General features: G+C 43.0%; 1 protein-coding gene across 3 annotated transcripts in view; it reads right to left on the bottom strand.

The window, feature by feature from the left end:
- SGMS1 (sphingomyelin synthase 1) overlaps positions 1-9,618 on the bottom strand; it is a 164,119-nt gene that overhangs the window by 66,117 nt on the left and 88,384 nt on the right. The window contains exon 1 of one of the 3 annotated variants that reach the window (XM_004701088.3): positions 4,628-4,646. The exons of the other annotated variants lie outside the window; for them this stretch is intronic. The gene's annotated coding sequence lies outside the window, so the exon portion shown is untranslated. Of the gene's footprint in view, positions 1-4,627; positions 4,647-9,618 lie in introns of those variants that run through there. 3 annotated transcript variants of the gene reach the window in all.

The raw sequence follows: 9,618 nt of genomic DNA, 5'->3' as shown, positions 1-9,618 counted from the left end.
AGCACTGGAGACCCAGTGAGGGAATTGTGCCCGTCTGATAACCCCACCCACACCCAGGGGCAAAACATGAAGGGAGCACAACTGTGCAGCCAGGGAAGCAAAGCAACCAAGTCCTCAAGGAATCCCGAAAACAGACATCTGGCTCCAGGAGATTTGGGGGGTGGGGTGGGGGGGTGGAGGCTTAGCACCTAATGAGACCTGATTGGAAAACATTCATAAGGATCAGCAGACAGACCTGGAACTATTTATAGGCTTTTTAGGATTTTTGGTTTGGTTTTGTTGTTTAATGTCTTTCCATATAAGATAGGGAGGATCATTTACAATCCCAAGGAGAAAACAATGGGACCGATGGTTCTGGGGGAACATGGGAGGGAAGGTGGTGGAGGAAAGGGAGGGGGAGCCAACTCAGGGACAAGGGAACAAGAGATTTAAAATCGATAGCTAGGGAGGCATAGGATGCTTGGTGGGGTTTAGTCACGTACAATGTAGCCGAGTGGAATTACTGAGGGCAGGATGAGATAGAACATGATAGTGGGAAGTAAAAGGAAACTGAGGAAAGGGCTATGAGGCAAAAGACATTTAGAGAGGTCTGACCCACAGCACTATGGGGAGACAGCATATAAGTAAATGCATTAATATGTAACAATAGGGATATAGGTCTATGTACATCTATTTATATGTTAAGTATTAAGGCAGCAGACGGACATTTGGTTTCTACTCAAGTCCTTCCGCAACGCAAGAACACTTTGTTCTAATAATCTGGCATTCTGTGATGCTCACCTTCCTGACACAATCACTGAAGACAAAACAGGTGCATAAGCAAATGTGGTGAAGAAGCTGATGCTGCCTGGCTATTAGAAAATATAGTGTCTGGGGTCTTAAAGGCTTGAAGTTAAACAAGCAGCCATGTAGCGGGGAAGCAACAAGGCCCACGTGTAAGGACCACATCAGCCTGTGTGACCAGGAGGTGTTGACAGGATCAAGTAGCAGGCATCAGAAGACCCAAACCAAGCAATCACATTGATGTGGATGAGGGGGGTTGGAGTGGAGATCCGAAGCCCATCTGTACACAATTGGACATTCCCTCACAGAAGGGTCACAAGGAAGGGGCAAGCCAGCCAGGGTGCAGTATAGCACCGACAGAACACACAACATTCCTCTAGTTCTTTAATGCTCCCTACCCCCACTATCATGACCCCAGTTCTACCTTACAAATCCGGATAGACCAGAGCATGTACACTGGTACAGTTAAGAGTTCTCAACACACGGAATCCAGGACAGATAAACCCTTCAGGAATAGTAATGAGAGTAGTGATACCATGAGGGGAGAGGGAAGGTGGGGGGGAAAGTGGGAGAAAGGGGAATCGATCGCAATGATTGATGTACAACCTCCCCGAACGAGGGACCAACAACAGAAACGTGGGTGAAGGGAGGCTGTGGACGGTGTAAGATATGAAAATAATAATTTATAATTTATCAAGGGCTCCTGAGGGTGGGAGGGTGGGTGAGGGAGAGATAAAAGAAGAGATGATGCCAAGGGTTCCAGTAGAAAGAAAATGTTTTGGAAATGATGATGGCAATAAATATACAAATGTGCTTGATAAAATCGATGTATGGATTGTTATAAGAGCTGTAAGAGCCCCAATAAAATGATTTATAAAAACGAGAAAAGAAAACCAGACGCACTGGGCCCATTTAGACTGGGAGAATACATGATTCTAGTTCCTGAAAATGATTTTTAGACCTTGAATTGAAATTATCCCATGAAGTCAAGGTTAAACTAAACAGTTCCGCCCAATTAATAAGGAATGTTTGTCTAGACTCATCACAGTGAGTCTGTGAAAGGGTGTCCAAGTCTGTACACCTGTACAGGGGCAGACAGCTCCACCTGCCTCCCACAGAGGGGCTAGTGGGTTCAAACTGCTGAACTGAGACGTAAGCATGGCTCACAAAACTAAAAATGAACAACGGTAGAAGATAAATTAGATGACATATCTGATACGGGTTTAAATCTCTAAAATATATAGAAAATTTCAACAACAACAAAAAGACAATCCCATCAACTAAACGGACAAAGAGCATGAATAGACATTTTACCCAACAGGATATTAAAGGTGCCTACAAATAGATGAAGAGGTGCTTGTGATTATCAACCGTGAGATAGACGCAAGCCTGAACAACAAGATATCCTCTCACCCATGTAAAAATAACCATGATAAAAAAATCAGGAAACAACAAATACTGGTGAGGTTGTGGTGGCAACTGGAACACGTACACACCGCTGATGGCTGTGTGAAACTGTACATGCTTCCACCAAAAGGTAGGAATAGAAATATCTCATGATTCAGCAACCCCACTCCTAGATATATGGCCTAGAGATATAACTGAGTCAACATATTCACATGTATGCTCAATGAAGCATTATTCACAAGAGCAAAGAGATAAAAATAATCTAAGTGCCCGCCAGCAGGTGAATGGACAAATAAATAGTGGTCCAAACATATACAACTATAAGAAATGTTGAGTCTGCAAAATATTAAAACATGGAGGAATCTGGAAGGCATTATTCAAAGTAAAATAAGCCAACCACAAAAGTATAATTTTTGTATAGTTCCACTATTATAAAAAGCCAAGAGGAGATATGTATGGAAAGCAATGGTTTTTAATGGTTACCAGGCATAGAGTATTGAAAGGGAGGGGAAATCACTTTTGGATAGATAGTGGGCTTGTAACTTTTGCTAACGATCCCCAAAGTGGGTGGAGTCAGCACAACTTGACCATAGTAAATGAAGACAATGGGGTCCTGGGGGTGGGGGAGTGGGCAGACAACATCAATAAAGGCTGAAGCTTATATGAAGATTGCAGCTTCAAAAAGTTCACAGAAAAATTCCAGAGTCTTTTCATTCCATTTTTACCCTGACTTTTCGAAGTCCTCTAATAAAATGTTACAACAGTAAAAAAAAAATAACCCCCAAGTAAGCGTTTGCTTTTGTTGGGTAGAGATGGTGATGTGCAAAGGCAGCCATATACAAGTGCACACGCATGTACAGGAGTGCCTATTGGGATATGTGTGTGTGCTGCATATATAGCCACACATATACCAAACCATATAGGAGGCATAGTATGGAGACTTCTAAGAGATAGTCAAACAACTCAAGGGATTGGTTCACTGGGTCAAAAGCTTAAGGGATCAAAATCTCAGGAGACAGCTTATTCACGTGATTATAATTAAGATAATCCATAAAGGTAATGTTCTACCACACTAATTTGGTACGTAAGGCCTGGGGTCTTAAAAACTTGTGATCAGACATCTAAGATATAACTCTTAGCTTCTACTTGTATGGAGCAAGAGAGGAGGATGGTAATCATGTGCTAAAAGAAGATATTAATTAGTCCAAATGCTAAAAGAAGATATTAATTAGTCCATGTGAACTCAATTGCCTCTAAACTGAGACCAAAGAATTAGATGGCGCCCGTTACTACTACTGCCCATTCTGACAGGAGGCACAGTAGAAAGTCCTGGATACAATGGAACAGAAATATAGAACAAAACTCAAACTCCTACAAAAGGTCACACTTACTGGACCCACGGTGACTGGAGGAGATGCCAAGATTGGAGATGCCCCCAAATACACTTGGAACTTGGCACGCAAGCTATTTCTGTATGTCACCTTACAACAAAGCATAGATGGGCTCATAAAATAAATAAGGTCACCCATGAATAATGTGCTTCCTTAAACAAGGAAGCACCGGAGACCAATGGGCAACAGTTGCCCAAAAACCAAGATAAGGAGACAAGCACGGGGAGGGAAGCGAGAGCAAGGAAAATGGAACAGACTAGAAAGAACGAGGTGCTGACACATCATAAAATCAGTGGCACGGAATAATTTGTACGAAAATGATTAAAAGGGACTTCATTGGCTGTGTAAACCTTCACCTGAACCAATGAAACATTACCTAAGCACAACGGTCAAACATGCGACGACTCACTCACTCACTGCCATCACGTCAATTCTGACTCGCAGACTACAGAACAAACTAGAACTGCCACTGAGACTGGAACTCTCGACGGGAGCAGGAACTCTCATATGTTCCCCATGGAGAAAAACTGTCAAAACAAACAAACAAACAAAAACCCAAACTCACTGCCATGATGCCAATTCAGCCTCATAGCAGCAGTTCCACTCCTAGGTGTAAATTCACAGACTTGACAGCAGTAACAGACAGACAGACAGACGGACAGGTGTTCACTTCACCTTATTCATAACAGCCAAAAGGGTGGAAACAGACAGCACGCCCATCAGCAGATGGATGCTAAACGAAAGATGGTTTATACGCACAACAAAGTATTATGCAGACGGAAGGGGAAATGAAGTTATAGTACAAGCAGGCTTCAAAAAGTTTGTGGAGAAATTCCATTATCTTCCAGATATATTTTCCACACATTGTGACACCCCCACGTGTGTAAATGTACTCAAACATAAAACAATCAAATCCACTGCCATCGAGTTGATGCCGACTCCTGATGGTCCGAGGTACATAAATGTGTGTGCGGGTCAAAGCCATGGTAATGTTAAAGCACACACTAAATATAATGTTGTTTTAAATAAGCAATATATAGTATCACCTGTATTTCTTCACCTCTTCTCTTTTCCATGTCCTTGAACACTTTCCCAACAATTGGTAATTGTGTGCACAGCCATTCTCAGAACCTGCCGGGGTCCACTGACGGGTGACTTCTCTGAGTTAGCCTTGATTACGCTAAGTGGGGCTGTCTTTGAAAAGCTCTTGGGGTGCGTGCGCACACGATCCGCTCAATCGCCCCCAACACACAACTTAGGCTCATTATCAACACGAGCTAAGAGAGCCATTGAGCTGTGAGGCTTCTTCAGTAGACAGGTCTAAATTACAGTTCTTCTCAAAAACAGTCCCTGGAAATAGTTCTGGACTTGCGAAACTAAATGTGCCGGGCCTTTCACCCTGTGCTTCAATATTTATGAGCTTCTTGTTTCAAACTGCCACAGGAATCACACACTATTATAAATAGCACACAGAGCACGACCTGATGCAATGCCTTGGCAAATACCAACATGCTTTCTGCATTTCTATGAAAAGCCTACCACATGTGTAACTCACAACAAAGGTCAACGTCTTTAGACTAGTTTATTAACTTCAGCTGTCAGGAGCTTCTAATTAAGGAAGGAAAAAAATCCCTTAAAGAAACAATGTACGATTTCTTATTTGAATAGACTTTGTCAGATGAACCCCCTCAGCAACTACTGGATCTGAACTCAGATCTCTGTCCTACAATCTAATTCTCTTATCACACCAAAGAATTATCTAGAACCTATTCATCATTGACTTATCCATGGATGAACAGAGACCAAAAAATCGCATTTCTTCTTTCTTAAGTTTAAATGAACTCATATTGTGATTGTTTTATCAACATTTGAAAATGTTTATTCTTTCGAGCTTGCATCAAGCTATGTATGCCTTTGATGAGTTGGCTAAAACAGACATTTTTTTCCTGGATCATGCTAATTAAGCAGTATAAACACCACATCGATAACTAGGCCAATCATCCTCAGGAAAAAAAGGAGACATCTGACAACAAGAACAGAGAATAACAGGATTTTCATCATTTCAAAGCCCATGAAATAAAAAATATTTGAAAAAAAGTAAAGAAAGAAATTACAAGTTTTAAAATGACTATCTTTGGGACCTTTTCATTTTTCTAGGTAGTAATAGAAGCAATTTCGATTCGGCCAATCTCATTCTCATCAGTCTTTAACATAGCTATTAAAATATCAGGTAGCCATACAAGAGTAGTGATTAACATGGGTTTTAAAAATGGAGAAAGGGGCTCTATTTTTCAGCTCTGTTGCTCACTACTAACTATCATTTGGGCAAGTTACCTAGCATTTTAACAAGTTCCTCATCTCTAGAACAAGAATAAATAATAATAACCCTCAGGGTTTTTGTTTTAATGTTTTTCTTTTAAATAATTTTAGGATGATATTGGAGACCCAAAAGCCCATCTGTAGACAATTTCATATCCCCTCACAGAAAGGTCACAAGGAAGGAACTAGCCAGCCAGGGTGCAGTATAACACCGATGAAACACACAACATTCCTCTAGTTCAGTGGTTCTCAACCTTCCTAATGCTGTGACCCTTTCATACAGTTCCTCATGTTGTGGTGACCCTCCAACCATAAAATTATTTTCATTGCTACTTCATAGCTGTCATTTTACTACTGTTAGGAATCGGCGGACCCCTGTGAAAGGGTCGTTCGACCCCCAAGGGGTTGTAATCCACAGGTTGAGAACTGCTGCTATTTCTTTCATGCTTCCCCCACCCCAATCATGATCCCAGTTCTACCTCACAAATCCGGCTAGACCAGAGCATGTACACTGGTATAGATAAGAACTCTGGACACCCGAAGTCTAGGACAGATGAACCCCTCAGGTGTAGTAAAGGGAGTAGCAATGCCATGAGAGTAGGCGAAAGTGGGGGAGAAGGGAGAGAATGGGGTACCGATCACAAAGATAGACTTATAACCCACTCACCCCCAAGAGGGAGGAACAACAGAAACGTGGGTGAAGGGAGACAGTGGACAGTGTAAGTTATGAAAATAATGGTTTATAATTTATCAAGGGGTCACGAGGAGGGGAGAGGGAGGAGGAAAATAGTAGATGATACCGAGGGCTCAAGTAGAAAGAAAATGTTTTGAAAATGATGGCAACCTATGTACAAATATGCTTGATACAATTGATGTCTGGAATGTTATAGGAGATGTATGGATTGTTATAAGAGCTGTAAGAGCCCCCAATAAAATTAGTTATATAAATAAATAACCAAATAAATAAAATTTTAGGATAATAAAAAAATAGCAAAGTATAGTATAGGGAATTGTGGTATACAAGTCATCCCTAATGTGAACAACTTAGTTAATCATAGTACATTTATTAAACCCAGAAATTTCCCATTGGTACATTATTAGCAACAGACCTTAATTGAATTTCAGCAATTACCCTGCAATGTACTTGTTGTTCTATTCAAGGACTTAGTCCGGGATTCTGCAATGAATTTACTCGTGAACTTTCTCTAATATTCGGCAGTTCCTCGGTCCTTTTTTTTTTGGGTCTTTGGCGACCTTGGTAATTTTGAAGAGTGATAGTCATTTTGCAGGCTGTCTCACAGCTGGGTTACTCCAACGTTTTCTCCCGATCAGACTGAGGTTACGCATTTATGGCAAGATCTCAAAAGTGATGGTAAGCCCTTCTCGGTGAATCACATCCAGGGGAAGGAAAGGTGCCGAGATGGTTTGCTACTGGGAACACTAACCTTGATCCATGATTCACAGTGGCAACCTCATGGAGGTTTTCCATCCATGGGCATGGTTTTGGAACCCAAGAAGTGTTCAAGAAAATGCAGTTGTTACTATGGTAAAGTTAGGATAAGAAGAAGATTAAGAACAAAAGTTTGAGAATTAGGAAAATGATACCTGCAAAACACTAGGGCCTGGAAATTATAGGTTTCCATGAAATCCATCACTTTCTGGGTTCTTGGCATATTTCCTAGTAAGCATTATGAAGAAACCTGAGAAAAATGAAGAAACCTGAGAAAAATGGTGAGCTTGAGGCACTGTGGGAACAGGAAGGGAAGATGGGGGAAGCAGGTGTGGGAGAGGCTCAGGTGAGAAGGTGATCAACCTCATCGACCCAGTGGAAGAGGGGCACTGCTGTCAGAGGCTGAGGACATCAGAGGCACATGCACTTCATTTCTGGCACACGGACCTGTGATGCCGCAGCCAAATTCCTTCGATATGCAATGAAGGGTTCTCGGACAGCGGTTCACTTACTGAAATCACCACCCTCTGCTTGCTGGGCTCTTTTATTTTTCTTGTAAGAATATTTAGGTTCTCATATTTGAAAAAAAGGAAAAAAGACAGACACCAAACCCATTACCACCTGGTCCTCTGTGACCCACGCCTGTCCTACAGAGTACAACTGCCCCACAGGGTCTCTGCCCTGTCTGTCTCCCAGGAAGCAGCCCCGGGGGGTCCAAATGCCAACCCTGGTGTTAGCAGCTGAGCGATTGATTAACCACTGTGCCACCTGGCTGGAACATAAGACCTCAATTTTTTTTTTCTTCTGCTGTTACCTGTACTATCAATTAAGCTTAGATCAGCTATGAGGGCAATTCTAAGGTACCTAATATATGGTAGTTAAAATCTATTTTAAACGATCCCTGCCTCTTAAGACAGAAACCTACCCGAGGGGACAAGGAACATAGAGTAGCCCTCAAACAAATGCCTGGAGTCTAGACGTGCAGGCCAAGGCTTTAAGCACATCTCTATCAGACCAGATGAAGAACTGAAAATTAATTACTGCACCGCAGACTTCCTGGCTGCAACCTTAGCTTGGGAAACCCCTACCATTATTTACACACACAGGAGTGTAACAAGATTCACTGCACTGCAGGATGGAGTATATTATTTTATACTGCTTAGATGTTAATTACAAAAGCATTAGCGCATCATTACATGTGTTGAAGTAATTAGAAAACCAGTATGTGATACAATAGCCTTTCTATAAAATACTGGCATCCCTAGTGGGAACTGGTAGGCCACAGAGCTTAAAAAAAAATTTTTTTTAAATTGCCAGCTGACGCTTAATGCTCTGACAGCCAGGCAGGGACCAACACCACTAACCAGGTGGGCTCCGAGCTAATGCTTAAATCGCCTCGCCCGTCGTTTCATCAGAGATCTGTGCAGAGGCCAGAGTGAGTGGTCTTTTCTGTATGCACCCTGCCATGCCAGGTGTGCGAGAGGAGGCTTAAGTCCCTGGTCATCGTTGGCCCCCCAGCCCCCCACCGTCAAGCCCCCCTAGTCCTTTGAAAGACAAGGGAGCTATTAGCAAACAGGTATTAAGAGCTTACTCCAATCTATGTTTATGTAAGCTCATTACACACAAAGCAACAATGTGAGGAGGCACAAGAATACCAAAAGAAAGCCACGCCCAGAGAAGTGAGCTCAAGGTCACACAGCCCACAGGAACCTTTAGACCCGTATGCTCAACCCGTGGGCAACGGGCGTCCAAGGGAAGGTGCTGAGGGCTCAGAGAAGATTTCTGGAAATTGTTTTCAGTTCCTTAAGATGCGACTGGACTTTCTCCTGGAGGTTTTCTCAGACGCACTGCCAAACAGGCCCGCCTGGCAGAGGGCTCCAGCTCCCTTTGATCGGTTCCCAGGTTCCCATGACTCCCGCCTCCACGCCTCACACCATCTCCCATCAACTAGGAGAGAGCAATTGCTCTGCTCTCTGAACCTGAGCCGGGACCCAGCCTTCCTTCTGCTCAGGAGTGCTGCTCAGGGGCTTCCTGAACACAGCTCGTGGTGGCGACAGCACAGCTCACCCCGATATACACTCTGCCTAGACCTCCAGGGTAGCTTCACTTCGCCTAGGCAGTTTGACAAGAGCACTTTCCAGGAAGCTCCCGCCACTCCGTCACCAGGATCAAAAAGTCCCCCACCCACATTTTTAACCCCCAGTACTCCTCCCCACACTATTAACCCACACTCACATCTTTAACCCCCACTACTCCTCCCCACACTAT

This window comes from Echinops telfairi, unplaced genomic scaffold (assembly GCF_000313985.2).
Source record: "Echinops telfairi isolate 266 unplaced genomic scaffold, ASM31398v2 ScPeMD7_70;HRSCAF=299, whole genome shotgun sequence".
Classification (NCBI taxonomy): domain Eukaryota; kingdom Metazoa; phylum Chordata; class Mammalia; order Afrosoricida; family Tenrecidae; genus Echinops; species Echinops telfairi.
Note: the sequence above shows the minus strand (reverse complement) of the source record. Positions and strands in the feature narration are given on the sequence as shown.